This window comes from Polypterus senegalus, chromosome 5 (genome assembly GCF_016835505.1).
Source record: "Polypterus senegalus isolate Bchr_013 chromosome 5, ASM1683550v1, whole genome shotgun sequence".
Classification (NCBI taxonomy): domain Eukaryota; kingdom Metazoa; phylum Chordata; class Cladistia; order Polypteriformes; family Polypteridae; genus Polypterus; species Polypterus senegalus.
This window is the reverse complement of record NC_053158.1, coordinates 77868658-77889230: the sequence shown is the minus strand read 5'-3', so window position 1 is coordinate 77889230 and position 20573 is coordinate 77868658. Positions and strand designations below refer to the sequence as shown.

At 39.8% G+C, this 20573-nt stretch overlaps 1 long non-coding RNA gene across 2 annotated transcripts in view; it reads left to right on the top strand.

Annotated features, from left to right (window-relative positions):
- The window catches only part of LOC120530381, a 194509-nt gene that overhangs the window by 62234 nt on the left and 111702 nt on the right, over positions 1 to 20573 (top strand). For both annotated transcript variants that reach the window (XR_005633955.1, XR_005633954.1), the window contains exon 2: positions 15534 to 15631. This is a non-coding gene — a long non-coding RNA (uncharacterized LOC120530381). The remainder of the gene's footprint in view (positions 1 to 15533; positions 15632 to 20573) is intronic.

The following is a 20573-nucleotide window of genomic DNA, read 5'->3' as shown; positions in this document are numbered from 1 at the left end:
ATTTGTAGGATGTGTTGTGTTCAAGTTACATTCCGTGTTTGTCAATCGTTGTAAAGATGACAGGTTTCATTCATCGATTCGTTTCTTACTGCATCAATAAACAGCTCGTCTTCTTCTTTATCTGAGACCTGACACACTGCATGCACGGGTTTTTTACACTGTCTTCCTTTAGCGGGACATTGACTTTTCCACCGTGTGCTTTGTTTCCACAGTAGCTGGATTTATGAATATGCTTATCAGAGGCTTCATATTTTTGCTGCCTTTTCAATTGTGTAATTCGGTTTTGTTCAGCTCTTTGGAACTGTTGCCTTTTATCTGTGCACTGCGTCAGTTCCCGTGAGCCGCTCGGTGTACATGCATCGAAGGTTCCCAGCTGTGCTGGTGCCATCTCGTGCTATGTCCGTGGCTGTATTTAATGTTACCTTAGTCCTGGCACTTAAAACTTTCTCTCGCAGTTTCGCTGAGTTTGTGTCAAACACCACCCTGACCATCTCATCTTCCTCTCCATAAGCACAGTCCTTCACCCGTGAATATTTACCCGTGGCAGTTTGCTATTGGATTGCCGCTGACGGACGGCCTTATATGGGCAGGCACTAAATTACAAACGCCAGCGCAGCCTGTCTATGAACTTAATTTAAAGTGTAGGTTTACATCGTGCTTTGTTTCCGAAGTAGCAGAACTCATGAATATGGTTGTATATGTCACTCGCTCGCTTCTTATTGTTTCGCTGCCTTCTCAATTATATAATGCATGTTTTCTTAAGCGCTTTTTTGAGCTCTTCCTGGTTTTCTATGTACTGCGTGATTACGTGGGAGGCGTGATGATGTCACACGAAACTCCGCCCCCACGGCGTTGAAGCTCATCTCCATTACAGTAAATGGAGAAAAACTGCTTCCAGTTATGACCATTACGCATAGAATTTCGATATAAAACCTGCCCAACTTTTGTAAGGAAGCTGTAAGGAATGAACCTGCCAAATTTCAGCCTTCCACCCACACGGGAAGTTGGAGAATTAGTGATGAGTCAGTGAGTGAGTCAGTGAGTGAGTCAGTGAGTGAGGGCTTTGCCTTTTATTAGTATAGATTATTTCTTTATCGATAATAATTTATCGCCCACTATCAAATCTTGTAAGTGCAACGCTATTGTTATCTCTGATTATGCCCTTTTGATCTTGGAGCCTGAATCACTATACCCTACACAATCTACACACTCATTTCATAGCTGACGTTGTAACCCCTTGTCATTAGCAGATTGGAACCATTATAGAATTCACCTCCAAACAAAGTGATTATTTTGGGGTTTTGTTTGTATTTACAGAGGTCTTGTTTTTAAGAGAACAGATTATTTCATATCCTTCCTATAAAAATAAATTGAAGACATCAGAAGTAAACAGCAAAATTAGTAGAATAGATCAAGAATACGGCAGATCTCCAAATGAGGAACTTTATAGGAAAACACAGGTTCTACAATCAGAATTTAACCTCTTAACAAAAGTAAAGGAATAACTCATGTTTAAATCACGACATTATTACTATGAGCATAGAAAAAGGGTAATAAGTTTGCAAAACAATTAAATTTTAACTAAGTTAATTCCACCATTATTAGTGAAGTTTTTAAAACCTAGAAACAACAAAATTCTCCCTCAAACTTTTCACCAAACATGAATTACCATCTTTCAAAAAAAAAAAAATACTTATTACAATGGGTATCATACAGACCAATTTCATTTCTGAATAATGATATTAAGATACTCTCCAAAATTCAGCTAGAAGGGTTGAGAAAGTGCTTCCTTCGGTAATATTACAAAAACAGTACTGCTTGACACATTTGCAAAACAAAGGCACTGATGAAGAGGTGCAGAGTAATTTAAGGTGGCCCGACATTATGACTTTTTTCATAGGCTTCAAGAATTCTAGTGTTAAAGGCAGACACTTAGCTTCAAACCTTCAGCGTATCTTTATTGTAATATTCTTACTCATAAACTCTAAGTCCAGAAGCCTCTGTCTGTAATAATAACCTGATCTCAAACTATTTCAAACTAGAACATGGTTCTCGATAAGGATGCCCTCTATCACCATTGCTTTTTGCAATCACTATTCAGCCATTGCCCATTCACTTTTGAAATGCATTCGAGATAAATATGATGATCACAGAAGGACTTAGAAAATAAAACAGAATATAAATATATATATAAATATATATTGTCACAGGTGGCTGGGGTGGCGGGTACAGATCTTTGAAGCTCCACCCTGTAGGGGCCTGTGGTCACCGCCAGGGGGTGCCCCCATGCCTTTGGAGCCCTGGACCTCAGCACTTCCGCCACACCAGGAAGTGCTGGGGGGAAGAGGAGCAGGGACACCTGCCACACAGGGGTGTGTTGGTGGGAGATTGCTGGGGAGCACCTGGAACACATCCGGATGTGGATAAAAGGGGCCACCTCCATTTGAGGCGAGAATCGGGAGTGGAGTGGACTGATCTTGCTGGAGGAGGCAAGGAGGCGGCCTTAAGAGGAAAGTAAGGCATTGTGTGGCCAGGACTTTAGTGGTTTGTGTGGCACCCTTGTAAATAGTTGTGACTTGTAAATAAACGTGTTTGTGGGTGACATGAACGTGTCTGCCTGTCTGTGTCTGGGCCAGCCTCCACAATGGCACCCCAGATGGAACTTCCGCCTGTTCCAAGGCGGAGGGCCCCGTCACAAAATAATTTTGTGGCCAGCCCCGCGCAGCAGGTGCGCCCACACACGTTCCACGGATGCAGCGTGTCCACAGCCCTGGAGAAGAGAGTCGCCTGACAGACCGTTACCGGACCACAGTCGGAACATGCTCTCCTGGTGCAAAGCAGCATCAACGGGCCTTGCCGGAACTTTGATTTGATTTATGGAATATTTTTTTCCTCTAATAAAATAAAAAAATTATACAACTACAACAGATTGTACAGTACATATTTTCATATAATACATAATATCTTGATTAATACCAACATTGTGGTCTATTGTTTTCTTTAAAGAATTCACTTCTTAAAAGTCATGTCACATATGTCAAAATTCACATTAGAGGTTTTCTTTATGATAATAATCTACTTGAATAATCAGCAAATTATTAGTCAAACCACAAACAGAGACAGTTATATAGAAAACATTTGGACTGCAGCAGAGACTACTTTAATGCTCACTTTGACTGAGCCTTTGCTGTCAAACTGCTTGATCTGAAAGTTACAATCTTCAGAAAACATTACTCAGCCATGTCCAAACAGTGCAGTTCAATGAAGCACAAGCACAATGAAGCAAAAGAAGCAGTTTTTATGAGGCAAAAAAGGTTTGGCAAGACTGAAGTCATCAGTTAGGATTGTTACATGCTTCTTATTCAATTATAAGGAGGCAATAACAATGTACATACTTTTTCACATGGCCTGTATAGCACCTGGATTTATTTTTATCTAGTTTTGGAAACCAGTGATAACTTAGCTGATACATAAAAACATACCACCACAAGACCCCATAGCTGCAGTCAAGCTGATAGTGCTGCAGTGACAATTTTGGGTTGCTGTTCAACCATAAGTCCATCAAGAACTCCTCTATTTACTAAAGTATTCTAGGAAAAAAATATCAGACAATATTGGATCTTGAAACAGGGTAATGAAATAAACACACTACGTCTATGGGTGAATGACTAAAAAAGAACAGAATAGAATGTTCAAGACGAAGTTCTGAGCTCATCCCAATTGGAATGCTGTGGTAGAACATTAAAAGAGCCGTACTTCAATTAAATTTGAACAAACTGAAGAATTGTAGTAAGGAGGAGTGAAATGAAGTACCTCGCTTATTGTGTAAATGTGTGTTATTTTAATTAAAAGTGACTCTATGAGCAACTGAATCATGGAGTGTATCGTACTTGTTTTTTTTCACACAATTTCTGTTTGTTTATTTATCTGTTCCTGAATTAAAAAGACAAAAAGCAATATGTTCAGTGCTTTTCTCCGTCTGAGGTTGGATTTGTATAATTTGAATGTACTTACTTTTTCTTATGACTATAAATAACATACAGTATATAAACTTTCATAAGTTTAAACTTTAAAACAATGTTTTAGTTGATATAAACTATATAATAAAGAAGTTTCCTTAAAAATGGCATACAAACAGTTAAAAACATTAAACTTTTAAATTTAGCTGAATTACATGTCACATACAGCATGCTTAAAATATTTTCTCCATGAAATAATTTATAATTACAAAATATTTTTACTTTTGGCACATTAATTGAATATATTTCGTTTATAGGCACTTAAGCTGTATATCTACAATGAATGAATCAAAGCCCAACCTTTGAAAAAATCTGAATTAATCTATTTATTTAAAAGGTTAACTGAATCCCAGATGTTCCTGAATGTTAACTATGATGCCATCTATTTCTGCTCTGTTTACTCTGGCAACTCTAGGGATAGCTGATAATAATCCAAGTGTGCAAAACTGGTAAATAAGTGTTTATTCCTATGGTAAGAAATGAAAACCCAATCAGTGCAATATTGTAATGAATTCTCTAACAAAATGAAAATTTTGTATAATTTGCTTTTTATTTGCTCTGTATTGTTCAATTATTAATAAAATGCACAATAAATCCTACATTTGCCAATTCAATAAAATGTTCTTTTGAGCCTTGTTGATGCCAACCTATCTGGTATAAATATGACTTTTGTCATCTCAAAAGTATTACATTTAACAGATTTACCTGAGAGAAATTAATTATTTACAATTCAATTCATATCTACATGTAAGTAATAAACATAGTTATCCAATTGTAAAAAATAAGTAACTGTCACTTCTTAATTATTATACAGTAAATGCTTGAGATAATTGCATTAAACACGTTGTCTGCTTTTATTATATGTTTGATATCTTTACTGAGGGCAAATGCACAAAATGAATTCCATTGTCTTTCTGATAGTAATGGCAATAAACAGAACTAAAATAAGCAAAGTTGTGTGCTGTATATTTGATTTTCATTAAATTAGTACATTTTCTTCACATTCATTGTGCTAAACTTTCTTGACTAGTCTTTTCTGGCACTGTCTGATAAGTATTAGAAAGTAATTTACAACCCTACACACAAAATATGTGAAATATTTTTGCTTTTCACAAAAATTGGAAATTATTAAAGAAAAAAAATGCTTGAAAATACCCACAATAGTAATAGGTACAATAGTATTTAAAATATTAACAAACACAAAACAGGCCACATTTTCAAGTATAGTTTAAGCAATTAAGACGTCTGAATATATTTGTATTTTCTCACATGATATTACATACTGCCCATTTTTTTATTAGAAAATAATCCCAACAACTCAAGTAGGGTTTTAATTCTTGTTTTGTTAGGTTTTGTTTTTTCTTTAACTGATGTTCTTTCTAGATTGATTTTGAAGTAAAATGCTGTATATGTTCTGTGAGTTTTATCTGCTTGTGTACAATGTTACTTTCTTGAATATTATATTTACTAGCAAAATACCTGCGCTTCGCAGCGGCAAAGTACTGCCTTAAAATTTTTATTAAGAAGAAAATTAAACCTTTTTAAACTGAGGGAAAATATACCAATAATTATTTGTTAAGGTTCTCTTTGTATACCCATTGTGAGTTCGGCCCTCAGGTTGTAATATGACCAAGCTGTGTGCTGAGCTTACTCTTAAGCATGCAACGTACAGTTGGCCATGTGAACAGTAATCTTGTTTCAGATCTCACAGCTTGGATTGCTGCTGTCATAATCGGTTTGAGTTTCATGGTTTGTTTCAATTACGACAGTATTTGTAGGACTTGTGTTGAAGAGACATTCGGTATCTGTCAAGCGTTGTAAGTATAAAACCAGTTTCATCCATAACTTCACATCCAGCTTGTGAGAGTTTAAACATTCATAAACATCAAAGTGTCCACTACTGAAATCGTCACCTGTGAATCTAAGATGTTTAAGAGGCATTGGCGGTTGTTCAAAGGTGTAAAATATTTGGTCATTTCGGTACACTTGAAAGCGACAACCAAACAATTCAGCGGCAGCCATCAACTGACATGCAGAACCATAGGTGAAGGGCTTAAGCATTTAACTCTTAAAATGCTCCTGTGTAGTATAATTATCTCCTGTACCGTCATCAGTCCACACCTTGAACCTGTCCCAGTCATTCAATACATAAGACACAATGTTCCTCCGGATATCAAGAGTGAGCCTCTACATTGGCCATGCAATATGTAACAAAGAGAATGGAAAAAGTAGGTGCCATCTCCGGACATGGAAACCACTCGGTAAGTGACAGTTCTTTGATCGATGGTGATCATCTCGATAGACATGTTAATGGGGGATGCGGTTGGAACGATAAAGGAAATGGGTACCTGAACAATGTAAACTAAGTCTAAAATACCTGTACAATAACTATAATAATATATTGGACTGTCTCTAGATCTGCAGAATATTACTGAATCCCAGTCTGCTAGTTCAGTTTATTGAAAGATTATGAAATATGCTGGTGAGAGAAGAAGGAATTCTAGGGTATATTATAATAGCTTTGCCTTAAATCAGAGAAATACCAAATGGTTGTCCATAACGCCCTGATCTTGGACTTTCTGAAGTACTACCATGCTAGGTCTTTTTGTGAACAACTTGGGAGAACAGCACAACTGCTGTATGTTACTACCTATGCTGTGGCCTGTTGTCATATTGATGACTGTCTTGCTTGCTTGCCTTTGCTTCTACACTGCAAAAAATGAAATCTAAGCAAGTGAAAAGTGATTTTATCATGACATTAAATCTTGTTTTCCTTATTGTAAGAATTATTGACTTATCAAAAAATGTGTATTTACGATTATTTTGCTTACTGTAAGAAATCTTGTCAAGTAAATTTTGCTTACCCCATTGGCAGATTTTTCTGCTAAATAAAAGCAAAACAACTCCCATTTAAAGTTTTTTGTCTGGTTTTTGCATATGCATTTTTTGCTATGTAAGAAAATTTTTTGCAATAAATTTGAGTTTATGGTAATGTTGTCTCCTTCTTTAACTGCCCTGTAACCAGGTGAGTTTGCCTCTGCCTCTGCATTTTGCAGTACATTGTCCTGCAAAGTCAGAATGCATAGGGCTGGCCTTCTCATATTTCTAATTACAAGATAAGTTCAGTGGGCACATACATTTTCCATGATGCTTGTCTTATTGCTGCTGTCTCCCTGAACCACTCCTAGGTTGCACTTGCTGAGTAGTAAGCAGCGTCTACATGAGCTATACTGGTGGCCAGGTATAGATGATAAGGTTGCAAGTCAAGTTGAAATTTGTCAACTGTAATAATCTTCTGACAAGGCGTATCTTCTGCTGCACCCTTACAATCTATGCCATTTACATCTCAACCATGGGAAAAACTGGCAATAGATGTAGTCAGGCCATGTGAAATAGCTGTCTGAAATCGTCATTATGCATTAACCTGATCCATCAACACCTGTGCCTGAGGTTCCTCATATTCATCCAATCCATGTGAGAAGATAGCAAGAGAAGAAAGACATGTGGGACTAAAGTGTTGAGATCAGCAGCCATTTGCTTTCTATAATTGCATTAAATCTTTAACTGTATGGACACGTTTTTATTCTCCCACCAGTCTAGGTAACAGTGCAAGATCATTATGTTGTTGACTTTATCACCCTGTAAGCTTGAAATTTACTACAAATTTACTAGTAGTAATTGTAAATTACAAAACATTTTTTAAAAAAGTGGAGCTTTTAAACTGTTTATATTGGGGCAGTACAGTATACTTTATACTGTTAAATAAATTATTTAACTAAAATTGTACCCAATTAAAAAGCATTGTGTATGCATTTTAATGTGTCTGTTATACTATCAATGACTCACTATTTTCATCATTTATTCTATTTGCTTGCCATCTGAGCTTTGTAATGGTGAAGCAAAACAGTGAAGTAACTATAATAGTACATTTTAGCACTAGAAAAATCACGGTTGATATCGATGGGCATTGTGTTTTAAAATCTTTAATTATTTTATCAGTGTGCTTGTCACACTTCCCTCCTTCCATGACTTTTCTCAACTTGCTACACTTCAAATGCCCATGTTCTTGTAACTCTGAAAACATGACTGATGATATTTTTCTTTGTTTTTTTACACAAAAGATGCTTTATTACCACCACAAGCAACACCATTTAATGTTAGTGTTCAAGTGTGAATTGCTGACTATCTTGTTTCTATGTATGTTTCACTACAAGTACATCACACTAAAAAGAATAAAAGGATTGATGTAAAACAGAAAGTAAATGCTGAAAGAAAACCATGAAATCAAAACGGGAATCTAGAGACAACACAGAATATTCAGAATACACTTAAGCTTAAACAAACAAGAATCAGGAACATACTTGGTATTTCTTTGAGAGAGAGAGAGTTTAAGAGCACACGCTGATAAAGTGCACTACCGCAACCACCACATGACAAACCACCTCAGGATCCAGATTAGTACCCGAATACAGCCATGCAATGGGTGACACCTCAGCACCACGCTAGTTCAGATGGAGTGGAACCAACGTGAGGTTTTCTGTGGTGGCTGGAGTGCCAATTCTGCCACCAACCTCTAAGTTTTTCCCTGCAGGTTGGAGGGCCTACATGAAGGGCTGGATGAAGATTAACATCATACCCAGGATGGAGCAAGTGCAGGTTAAGGGCCTTGCTCAAGGGCCCAACAGAGCAGAATTCCTTTTGGCATTTATGGGATTCGAACCAGCAACCTTCCGATTGCCATTTCTTTGAGGAGAACATAAAATTCATTGTAGAAGTGACCGCAGAGAGTGACCTTTATACACAAAGATCCCTAAAATAACTTGATTTCTGATCTCTAATATTGCTGTTACTAACTGCACAGCAACCATCAAACAAAGCATCTTGTGAAGAAAACAAAATGACGTCAAGGGAGAAGGCAAAAACATGAATAATAACTTAATTATAATCACAAAACATAAAATGACACTCAATATAACATAATAATCATCCAAAACTATACTTTTCAATGTATTTTGTGGCAAAAGAACATAACATCATGACAGCGTAGTGAAGAAAAAGACAAATCTGAAAACTATCAGCGTTACCTTTATTTCTGTTGGGTAAAAAATCACTATAAACTCATTTGAAATGGCAAATGCCATAGAAAATGAAGGACCTCGGGGTAAACATCACAAGTAAACATAAAGCTCTTTATCAACAAAATTTCGCCGTCTGCATGGAAAAAATGAAACAAGACTTGCATAGATGGTCAACCCTTCATCTCACACTAGCTGGAAGAATTAACACTGTTAAGATAAATATTCTTCATAAGCTCCTTTTTTATTTCAAAACATTACAATATACATTAATAAATCGTTTTTTAAGCAATTAGATTCAACAATAACCTCATTTATTTGGAATTCTAAACATCCACGCATCAAAAGAGCGACTCTACAAAGACAAAAGGTAGAAGGCGGTATGGCTCTACCTAACTTCCAGTTTTATTACTGGGCAGCAAATATACAGTCGATAAGAACCTGGACACAAATAGAAGAACATACACAGGCATGGACCGCAATAGAAGTAAAATCCTGCAGTACTTCTTTGTATTCCTTGCTTTGTGCACCAATAAACACACGTTATCGGCAATACACTAATAACCCAATTGTGCTCCACTCACTTAGAATCTGGAACCAATGTAGAAAGCATTTTAAGACGGAGAAGCTTCTTTCTGTGGCACCCCTGCAAAAGAACCACCTCTTTCAACCCTCACAAACATGTGCAGTTTTTAATATCTGGAAAAATTTTGGAATTAACTTGCTTAGGGATCTTTATATAGACAACGTCTTTGCATCCTATGAACAATTACATTCCAAATTTAACATTCCAGCTACAAATTTTTTTACTATCTTCAAATCAGGAACTTTGTTAAACAGAACCTTCCAGATTTTCCTCATCTTGCACCCTCATCCACGCTGGAAAATTTATTGCTCAATTTCAAGGAGTTAGACTCCATCTCTACAATATATAAAATCCTTTTACAATCCCTTCCTTTCAAAGATCCAAGAGGACACTGGGAAAATGATCTCTCAATTAATATATCAGAAAAGGAGTGGAAAGTAGCAATGCAGAGAATTCACTCGAGCTCCATATGTACAAAGCATACAATTATACAGCTCAAAATTATATATCGAGCACATCTGTCTCGACTAAAACTCTCAAAATGTTTCCAGGACATGATCCAACCTGTGAACGCTGCAAATTAGCTCCAGCCTCACTAGGTCACATGTTCTGGGCCTGCACCAAATTAACATTATTCTGGACAAAAATTTTTAATTACCTCTCAGACAGTCTTGGACTCACAATCCCTCCTAACCCATTAACAGCTGTGTTTGGGGTTCTTCCAGAGGGTCTTAAAGTGGAGAAAGACAAACAAATTGTGATTGCATTCACTACACTTTGGCACGCAGACTTATTCTGATAAACTGGAAGAACCCAAACTCTCCTCTTTTAAGTCAGTGGGAAACTGATGTGTTATATTATTTAAAATTGGAAAAAATCAAATACTCAGTTAGAGGATCTGTGCAGACTTTTTTCAAAACATGGCAGGATCTAATCAGTAATATTTTGAAATAAGTTTATAAAGCACAGAGAATTTGTTGATTTAGGTATTTTTTAAAAGCCTTAAATTTTACACCGTTTGGCTTGCTCTCTCTCTCAAGGGTGGGGATGATCTGTTCTTAGCATAATTCTTTTTTTTTCTTTTTTTTTTTGTAAAAATGTGATTGCTATGTATTGATTGTAATAAAATTAATAAAATAAAAAAAAATTAAAAAATGAAGGACACAGCCAGTATGAATTTGACTTGTGGAAGGAAGAACATGCAAAGTGGCATTGTGGATGGAGTGATTGAGCTGCAAGTGAAAAGTGCAGCAGTGGACAGATGCTCACTCAGAATATTTTCTCAGAAATGACAGACCTGACTAAATGCAAATGTGAGAATGGTAGACTTTCTTTGCTAAAATGGAAGGACAATTGCAAGGTGGTATTTGAATGTAAATATAGTGCCATTTAGGTGAAAACAATACGATATGTGTGGAGCTTTATTGCAATACTGGCATTTGTATTAGATGACATACATGGTTTAATGGTAGATGCATACACATGCAAAGAAAAATTACCGTTTACTCTTGTGTTTGTATACATTGCCGGGTCTGCCGTGTCTGCAAAAAAAAATTGACAATTTGCTGCTATACCAGACACTTGGTACACTCTGTGTAGAACTGCATCATGCATTAGACATCCCGTTGATGAGCAGTTGTTCCTGATGAAATACTGATGCCCTTTCACACATGCTAATGTCAGATTCTTATTACTGTATATACCCGGTCGTACAAGTCGAATCCGAAAAACTCATGCTATTGGTACAAGGGATTATGATATGCTAATGCCCACCTGAGAGGGTATCCACAGAGCACACTGCCTTTTTTTCTATGTGGGTGTGGCAATGTGCTGTATCAGCACATGCTCCAAACCTCTCTCTCTCTCTATTGTGCCCACATCACTACAAGGTAATACCCGTACTATTCCGAAGCAACATTTGCACTGATTTGTATTTTTTTATATCTCACACCCCATACACCTTTATCATAAGAGCATCTCTTATCTAAGATGGAGAGTTCGATCAGAAGAAAATATGAAGCTGGTTTTAAATTAAATGTCGTTGAAGTAGTAAAAGAAATTGCAACAAAATTCGATGCATCTGAGAAACTGATGCGAGAATGGAGGAGGGAAGATGTAAAAAAAATAAATGTTACATTTTTGAACAGACGTATAAGTCAGGTCTGATTTTATGATCGATTTTTCCGGTTTCAAGACCCCGCTTATATGTGAGCATAGATGGTACATAAGAAACAGTTTGAAATAAAGACTGTGTGAATATCTTAAATTTTAGAACAATGTGGAACAATATTTTTTATATGATAACAGGTAATTTTATAATAAACAGTTTTTGATTTTAATATAATTTATGTATTATTGAAAGTTATTCTGAATAAAATGTTAAATACAAATCAAAAATAAGATTAAGAATAATTATTGCCCTCCTGTCATTCTTTCTAGGCCTCACTCTTAAAAAAGTACATGAAGCAAACCGATAATGACTCCTGATAGTTTAGAAATGGGTAAGGATTTGTACATGTTGACTACAGTTGTGGCAGATTTAAGTTGTTAAGACATTCTTTAATTACATTGCTATTGATATAAATATTTTGCAGCCAGGCCTATTGTACTGAGATTATTCAGGTGAGAAAGGTGAACATACCGCGGTAAGATAGTCATTTCAGATGAGGAAGACTACTTGCACCCTACCCAGGTCTGATTCTTGCTTTTTGTTTGATGGTCTCATGGAACCATATCAGAAGAAGGGAATAATAAATGAACAGATTATTTTCTCCAAAGTGAATTTCAATTATTATCTCAGAATTCTTACTTAAAATTTACTCAGGAAATCTGTGGTGTTTTTTCGAGGTACTGACTTTGATATGCATCTGTGTAGATCAAAGCAGAAATAGATAACTATAATTAATGAAAAAATACATTCTTTTTATGGAATTATATGGCCATTTTTTTAACTTTTTTAACATTTTGAAATTGCACAATACAACAATAAATATTAGTTGGGTTTTTTGACAGTTTAGAAAAGTCTAAGTGGAAAGATAATGGGTTGCTGACAGCATCATACCCAGTTACATGTTTACTTATTTACGATGCACTTGTAATGAGTACTCACAGGCAATTATGTCAAGACAAGTATATTGAAAGCTTCTGTAAATATTATGAAAACATTAAAAAGTAGAAGACAGAATTCAGTATTTTTATGTGAAAAATATATACTTAAGTGGCGTTGCTGCTTCTACATTTTGCTGATAAAAGATTTGTACACATTTTGCAGCTTTTCCAGGTATACAACATGACAGTTTATTTAACATTAAAACACTGCAATATTTATGCCTTGAGATACTAAATTGGACTTTTTATAAAATGTTATGAGTGTCCAGATTTTTTAACTGTAAGCTTTTAATGAATGCACTAAATGGTGTCATCAATCCTAACACTTCATAATATAAAACAGCCCACACATCTGTTACTCAAGCACACAGGGTACTTGCTTTAATATTTCAGAACGAGAATGACATAATAACTCTTAATGTATGACGGCAGGCTTAATGAGGCACCAGATGCAACAGTGTAAGAGTATTTAGAAACCTAACGGTTAACCTTGTAATAAGAAGTTAAATAACAGCTTTCTGTGTTAAGCCATCCTAAGGACAGATATAAGGCGCTTTACGTGAGATGCAATCACATTGTCAGAAGAATCTTGCAGCCTGACAGGTAGACTTCAGTTGCCTTGACAAGGATCCTATAATGTCTAACACTGCATTCCATGGTAAGAATCTTATATCAAAGACAGGGTTTTTCATCAGATCCCAAACAACTTTCCCTCACTGAAGGAACCTAGTTTGGAAAAAATTGTATTTTGGAACAGCTTAGTTAAAATCCAGAGGTAAACACCTGATAAAAAAATGACAGGGTCATGTGTAAAAACTCACAGCTGTCTCTTGGAGCCAATAATTCTCTGTAACACTGTAAAAGTCTGATAAATGATTACAGGAAATATTTGGCTGCAGTTAAGAAAGTTAACCTGAGTACTAGTGCACAGCTCCTTTATTAATATGGGGCTTTCAGGACTGCATATTCTTTTAAATAAATAATTGAATTTCTACATTTTTAGTTGCACTATTGTTTAAATGAATGTTGTATGTTCATTACAAAATGGTAAAACGTTAAAAGCCATACCATGAATTAATAATGACAAGAATTATTCAATTATCACATTTAAATTGTTTTGCTATATATCCCAATTTCTTGTTTTTTTCAACAAGAGACAAAGTGAAAAGATTTAGTTCCAGTGTTAAAAGTACCAATTTCTAAGTCAGAAAACCTTTGACTCTAAAAAGCAGAGAGTTGTTCAAGTTAATGTAATGTGCAGGAAAGAATGCCACACTTAAAGCCTAGTAAGTTCATCTGTGGAGGCCTCCTTATAATCTCATTAAAGAGGGTGCTCACGTATGACATATTTTTACAAAAGTGGATTCTTGGAAATTTCAAATAATTACTGCATAGATATGGATACAGTTTTAAAAATATTTTAATACATGTTCATATTTATTATTATAAATGACTTTATATTTTGTCTTAACCTCATTATAACTTAAAAAGTTCTCACTGTTAGCCTATTAGAGGCATACTCACCTTACTATATCTGTATCTGTAGTGTTCCAAAAATGTTCTTTATCATTTTTGTTTTTAGCCCTGTTTTTTCCACTAAGTTTTCTTCATCCAGGAATTTAATGTTCCCATCACTCTGACCTCAAGTGCCTTTGCAGTTTGTTAATGGCCCCTTTAAATATACCATAATCCTACATGTTCTGACCTTTCTTATCTTGTTAGTTACAAGAACATAACTCTTCCTCAAAATATTATAATGGTCTGGTATCCAGAGGCCTGCAAGTACCTGTCCCCTTATAACACTTTGTGATTTTGGTTTTTACAGTGTTTGTAGAAAGGTTTCAGTAAGGAGACTCTCGGGATTAGATCTGTCGTTAAAGTCTGCGGGCTTATCCATGAAGCACATGTAGCGAGTAAACTTCACTTAACTCAACAAACAAGGCTTATGCCAGCCAGTTTCAGTTCCACTAAAGAGGATTAGGCAACTAAACGTCATCTCCCGGGCTACTAGTTGTGGATTGTGTGCTAATGAAAGTCCAATTTTGACAAGAAACAAAGCTTCAGAGAGAGATTTCAAGGATTTTTTTAGTTACAGTATTGTTAAATGATCTGTTATGTTCCCTACAAAATGGGAAAATATTGAGAGCTACGTCCATTGAAAACAGCAAGAATTAATAATGTATCACATTTAACTTATCACAGTATTTATTCCCATTACTCTTTTATCAATGAGAGGTAAATGATAAACTGTACTAATCAAAAATAGTTTTTAACGGTGTGTTCCATAAGATTAAAATTGGTAATTATAGAAAGACACAATTTATAAGTCACTAAACCTTTAACACTAAGTAGCAGAGAAAATTTGTTCAGGTCTCCATTGCATAAAATCTCATTGAAGCGAGTCCTTGTGTACCATGGAGTTCTTTTAAAAGACCAGCTGAAATAAGGACTGGAAAGAAAATCCATTGTCATGTTTGATAAATATGTCATCAAATTAAATTTGGTGAAATTTTATTTGTAATATACATTTATACGTACTGCAATCTGCTTAGCTTAGCTGTAAAACTCTAAGACTGCTTTAGAAAGAAGAATATAAAGAAGTTAATAATAAATATACAACTTTTTAAATATCACTTAATACCAGATATCTATATATCCAATGATATAAGTATTGTCCATTTTGTTATCATTGTAAAATCATATATAAAATTTAAAAAAAAATAATATAGACACTTCCTCATTTAGGATATGGACGGATCATAAAAAGAAGCGCCTCCTCAGACTCTCTGAATTCGTCTTCAAGCAGCAGCAGTGTTTCCCTGACCGGAGCACAGGATGGGATGGTTGGTACCTCTGATAATTTTCTTTGCCATTGTCCTTACTTTGTTTGGTGTGGAAATTAGAGAGTGCATGCTGAGTGATGTGTTCAACTGACCACACCACTCTCTGTTGAGACTTGTGGTCCTAATTTGTGCTGTTTCTATACCAAATGGTTATACTACCTGTCAGGATTTTTCCGATGTTGGATATGTAGACGTTCTTTAGTATTTGGGGGGACAGCCCACAATCCCTGAGGTATCTGAAATGGTTGTTGTGCCTTTTTTACCATGGTGTCAGTGGGTTCTCTGGGATGTGGACACCAAGGTATTTGAAATTTTCCACCCTCTCCTCTTGAGTGCTGTTAATAGTAAGGGGCTGGTTGTGCCTCTACTATTTTGTCTCAAGTCCACAATCAACTCCTTTGTCTTGCTGACATTCAGGAGAAGACTGCTGTCTTGATAAAGTAGTCCACTCACTATAGCTTATTATTGACAAATATCAACAAAAAAATGTGTTGGTTAATTTTAATTTTTCTTTGATGTTACCAAATTTCATTCAAGAGGTAGGTGTTTTGTTTCCCTAAGTATTTGTATATATTGAAATGTCCTTTCTAGATGTGCCATCCTGCCAAATTTCAGCAGTGGTTTTGTTAACAAGTCAATGAGTGAGTGAGTGAGTGAGTAAATGAGTGAATGAGTAATTCAGTCAACTTTGTATCTATTTATATCTATATACTATATATATAAATTAAAATAGTTGTAGCCATACATTATTCATTGAACTTGGCACAGCAAATTCTCAAGCATTGTTTGTCGTGACCAGTTTGTCTCATCACTCATAAGCTGAAAGACACTTTCTGGAAAATCAGCTGATGCAGGTACCTGTCTTTCATTTTCGATTTCCAGATTGTTTGCATTAAAATTGGAGTTTGATAAGTGTCTGTGTCTAGATAAATGTTGCAGTAGGCACATCAGCTGAATAATCATCTGGGGATAGAGCAGCTGATGTAGGTTCCCAACTTTCGTTTTTCGATCTCCAGATCACGTGCATCAAAATTGGAGTTTGATAATTCTGAGTCCAATTCAGCAATAATACACAATAAATAAATAAATAATATGCATGGAGTATGTTCCTTTGCGCATTCGCTCTGCTCACTCACCTGATGTCGATGTCATTGTAGACATTGTTCACTATAAGCTACTCATGTACATGCAGAGATTCGACATCAAATCAACAAGTCTAACAGCTCTCGTAGCAAAGAGGGTCTACCTATAATGTAACAGTGAGTTTTATCGATGTTTACACCTTTTATCACCTTATGCTCCTGGATGTTGACTTCTGCAGTCAACCCCTTGTGTTAAAAAAAGTTGACATCTGCCCTAATATAGTCTTTCATCATAATGCGTCCCCTGTAGCCCTGGAATTAGCCTAGTCGCTCTTCTTTGGACTTTGTCTAGCACTAATATACCAAAACTGCACAAAGTACTCCAGATTTAGCCTCACCAATGCATTACAAAACTTGAGCATGACCTCCTTGGACTTCTACTCTACATATTGTGCTATAAAACCTAACATTTTGATAGCCTTTTTAATGGCATTTGAACACAGTCTGGCAATTTAGAGTGTTGAGTCCACTACGATTCCTAAATCCTACTTATAAGGTGTGCTTTCAATTTTCAAACCTCCCATTGTGTATTCAAACCTAACATTTTTACTTCCTACGTGTAATACTTTACTTTTACTTACATTAAATTTAATCTGCCACAAATCTGCTCAAGCCTATATGCTGTCCAAGTCCATTAGTAATAATTCAATGGATTCTAGATTATCTGCCAATCTACCTAGCTTGAAATCATCTGCAAACTTAACCAGCTTGTTACTTATATCATTATCCAAATAATTTACATATATATATATTGTCAGGGATGCCAGGGGCCATGACCCGGCCGGGACGCCAGGAGGGACCGGAAAAGGGTCAGAGCCCTGCCTGGATCACGTGGGGTTTGCCTTCCGGGTTGCTTTGGGGGCCACGGGTCAAGGGCATGGAAGCCTTTCCCTGTAGGGGCCCGTGGTCACCGCCAGGAGGCACCCCAGTGCCTTGGGGACTTGTTGCCCCAGCACTTCCGCCACACCAGGAAGTGCTGGGGGGAAGATTTATGACGGCGCCCGGAGAGCAGCCGGGAGGACAGCCGGCACTTCCGCCACGCTGGGGCGTGGCCAAGAGAGGAATGCCGGGAACACCTGGTGCTCATCCGGGACTTGTATAAAAGGGGCCGTCTCCCTTCATTCAAGGCTGGAGTCGGGTGGAAGGAGGACGAAGCAAGAGGAGAGTGGAGGCGGCCCGAAGAAAGGCATTTGTGGCCAGGACTGTTTGGGGGTATTGTGCACTAAACTGGGTCTGGGTGACCAAATAGACTGGGGTCTTTGTGACCATTATTTGGGGGTCTTTGTGACCAATTAATTGTAAATATTGTAAATAAACGTGTGGTGGTTTGAGAAACAACATGTCCGCCTGTCTGTGCCCGGGTGCCGTTCACATCTGGCGTAGTCGGCAGGATGCTCCGCCTGTTTCAAGGCGGAGACCTGATAAAAATATTGTTGTGGACGGCCCGGTGCAGCAGGGGACCCCACCCACGCACGCGGTGCTGCGTGCACACAGCCCGCTGGGTAAAGGAACCCCACGGACCGCCAGGGGTCCGCAGGAGGGCCGTTATTCCCTGATGCGGGAGGGCGGCGTGCCTACAATGAGTGCAGCGGTTCTCAACGAAGCGCCGTTGCTGGAGGCGCCCGGGACGGCATGGCGTCAAGAAAGGCCACGCCGAGGAGGTGTCCTCGGTTTGACGAGTCCGGGGAGGTGAGTTCCCTGCCTAGCGCAGCCGGCCCATGGGGCCGGGCGTGTTTCTTTGTTGCAGACAGGGCTTCCCGGATTCACGCCAGTGGCAGGCGATGCCGGTCTGCGGGCTCCGGCAGCACAGCGGCAGCCGCGAGGGCTGCGGAGGAGGAGACGCTGCAGCTCAAAAGGTGCCGGCAACAACAAGGCTGCCGGCAAGCACGTCGCCGCCGCAGAAGGGGAGCCAAGATGGCCGCTGACCAGAAGTCCCTCCCCTGACAGGCACGCCATTGGGCGGTGTGTCTTGTGTGCCCGCCGATGACTGCAGAGAGGCGGGACCAAGGAATGTCCATCACGGGCAGGGGGGAGACCCGATTGGGCCGGAGGAAAAGGCCCACAGGAAGTGGCCGGCGTCGGAGGCTGACAGACAGGTAGGCTCCGCGTCGGTTAACTTCCTGTCTTTGCCAGCTGCTCTGGCGGTGCTGGAGGCGTCCCTTCAGCCCGTGGAGCAGCGTGTATTACAGATGCTACGTGCCCTCCGGGCTGAGGTGCTGGATCTGGAGAGGAAGGCGCTCGCGGCGCTGAAAACGTTTCGATCAACAACGGGACGGCGCGACGCTGGAATCTCCAGCCGGAGAGGTACGGCGGAGACGGTGAGTACAGCCGACTCCGTACAGCATGCAGGAGGGTCTGTTGAAAAAGGCTGTGATGTTAACGATCAGTTCCGAGTAAGCAGCCCTCCGACAGGAGTTCGGCGCCGCTGGCTGTATTCGCGGCGAGGGGGGAGTCCGAGAGGACGCTGAATGGACACGGGCTGCTAAGTGCCCCGGGTCCTAGCGCCCGCCCGAGTCGGCTGCGGTCTTGCGCCGCACTATAGGGACGCAGACGGGACAGAGGCGCCTTCTTTTCCATAAGGAGTCTCAAACCGCATGGCGTCCCAGAGTGAACGGAGGAATAAAGGGCTGGGTGCCGATTCCTCCGATATGAAGGGGACGCAGACGGGACAGGGGCTCCTGTTGGTTAATACGGAGTCGCACACCGTCAAGGCGTCCAAGAGTGAAGGGAGGATTAAGCGGCTGGGTGCCGCCTCCTCCAACACGGTGAGACGCGTTGCTGGGTGCACGCGCGTACGGCTGGCCACCCTCTGGAGCGGCAGAGGGAATCCCTGAGGCCGGCGGAGAGAGCGCAGGCGGTGCCGGCGGCTCCATCATCGAGAGGGACATGGAGGCCGCGGAGAGGATGCCGACAGGGCAAGTGCCGGGTGTTTGAGGGGAACGCTGCCCGTGCATGGCACGAGCTGGGTGCTTTGGCAGCGGTTCTGCCCTGTATTCTCTTTGTAGGGACGGACCCGGGCGAGCTGAAGGAACCTCTTCGTGGTGGAACAGCCCTCTGATGTCGGGCCGTCCTGCGGAATGATCTCTGCTGGTGCGCAGGTGCGCTCACAGCTGGAGGAGCCTACGGGGGAACGAGTGGCTCGGAACAAAGGGGCGTGGAGGTCTCGGAGGGGGTGCCGATCGAGGAGGCCCCGGGGTGCCGGTAAAAGGGGGGAGCACAACCTGTGCGAGGCACAGGGATGCACCATGGGTTGGTGCTCAGATTGTGTCTCCGCCCCTGTCCCTGCTAGGAGTGCGGGGCCGGACCCGGCTATCCTCGAGTGGGACCCGTTTCGGGGCTCTGCTGCCCTCGCGGGACGGGTCGCTCTTACCCACGAGAGGTCTTCGCTGGCTGTGGGGCACTGTCAGGGATGCCAGGGGCCATGACCCGGCCGGGACGCCAGGAGGGACCGGAAAAGGGTCAGAGCCCTGCCTGGATCACGTGGGGTTTGCCTTCCGGGTTGCTTTGGGGGCCACGGGTCAAGGGCATGGAAGCCTTTCCCTGTAGGGGCCCGTGGTCACCGCCAGGAGGCACCCCAGTGCCTTGGGGACTTGTTGCCCCAGCACTTCCGCCACACCAGGAAGTGCTGGGGGGAAGATTTATGACGGCGCCCGGAGAGCAGCCGGGAGGACAGCCGGCACTTCCGCCACGCTGGGGCGTGGCCAAGAGAGGAATGCCGGGAACACCTGGTGCTCATCCGGGACTTGTATAAAAGGGGCCGTCTCCCTTCATTCGAGGCTGGAGTCGGGTGGAAGGAGGAC